Genomic DNA, 1,340 nt, shown 5'->3' on the forward strand with positions numbered 1-1,340 from the left:
CTAATGGGGGGGGGGGGGGGGGCAAGGCAAAATTTTAGGGGTGAGGGCAAGCTAAATTTTTATGGGGAAATATGCTGACATGGCCTGAAGTGGGCGTGGTCGGTCGTCGCCCAAGCTTATTTAATCGATGTTACAGGTAGATAATCCACTAATATGTAGAAAATGCGTATCATTTTTTTTCTCCCCAACGAATTGTAGTTTTTTTTTCTTTTTAGGCTTTATGCTATACTGCATTTATTCATTATATATGAAATGGATCAAAGGTGCAAAACAGCAAATATATTTTTCGATTTTCTAATAAAGCCGGCGCCACTACTGGAACCAGTACACTTTCACCTTCGTACCACTATCGTATCAAATATCAGATTACTCATTTAAAAAAACAAACAGGCATATTTTGTATGCTATATTGCATTTATTCATTATATATAAAATGGATCAAAGGTAAAAAACAGCAAATATATTTTTCGATTTTCTAATAAAGCCGGAGATCAAATCGCTACAATACTGTAATATAATTTATTTTGAAGGACACCCGCTCTAAAACATAAAATGGGAATTACCCTTCATTATGACTTCATTGTGGTTAACATTAAGTAAACTATAGAGTACTGTGACTCCAGTGTCTACGTTGATTTTGTCTTTTATAGGATCTGTGATTGGTGATTTGAAGTACTAAAGCAATCAGAGGCTGGCGAGACTTTCTGTATGTAGTAATCTACTTGGAAATTTAGTTGAATCAGTCAGCCTACTGTGTTACTACGCTACAGGGACGAAACTTCACATCAAATTTCTAATAAGCCATTTCTAATTATACAATAATAATAATATTAATAATAATAATCTACAATGTACATACAAGAGTTAACTAAGTATAATATCAGCAATATAGAATAATTAAAGGCAACAGATAGCTTTGTCTTAAAATATTTCGAATTAACGATACATAAACCAAATACGCATGTACAAGCAATGGCGATCGAATTAATATCAGTGATGATTGAAGAAGGGTAAAATCAGAAACAAAGTACAACAACACTGAAAGATTAAAAACAATTTGCTTGAAATGAGCAGCATCTAAGTAACTAATAAGATAAACAAAGCTTTTGCTAAATGTATTAATCATATCATTTATTAGCATTAAATTTAATTTCATTAACATACAATACAGTACTTCATTTAAAGAAATGTAATAAGCCCAGTCTTAAAGACAAGACGACATATTCGTTTCCTAAATTTAATACCATTGTGTTCTACTAACATTTTTGTATACAGTATGAAAATAATATTTACATTTGTAAAATGATTGTCTTTCAAATTACAGTAGTTTTTACAAATTT

This window comes from Anneissia japonica, unplaced genomic scaffold, assembly GCF_011630105.1.
Source record: "Anneissia japonica isolate Jap-2015-1 unplaced genomic scaffold, ASM1163010v1 scaffold2191_len329779_cov167, whole genome shotgun sequence".
Classification (NCBI taxonomy): Eukaryota; Metazoa; Echinodermata; class Crinoidea; order Comatulida; family Comatulidae; genus Anneissia; species Anneissia japonica.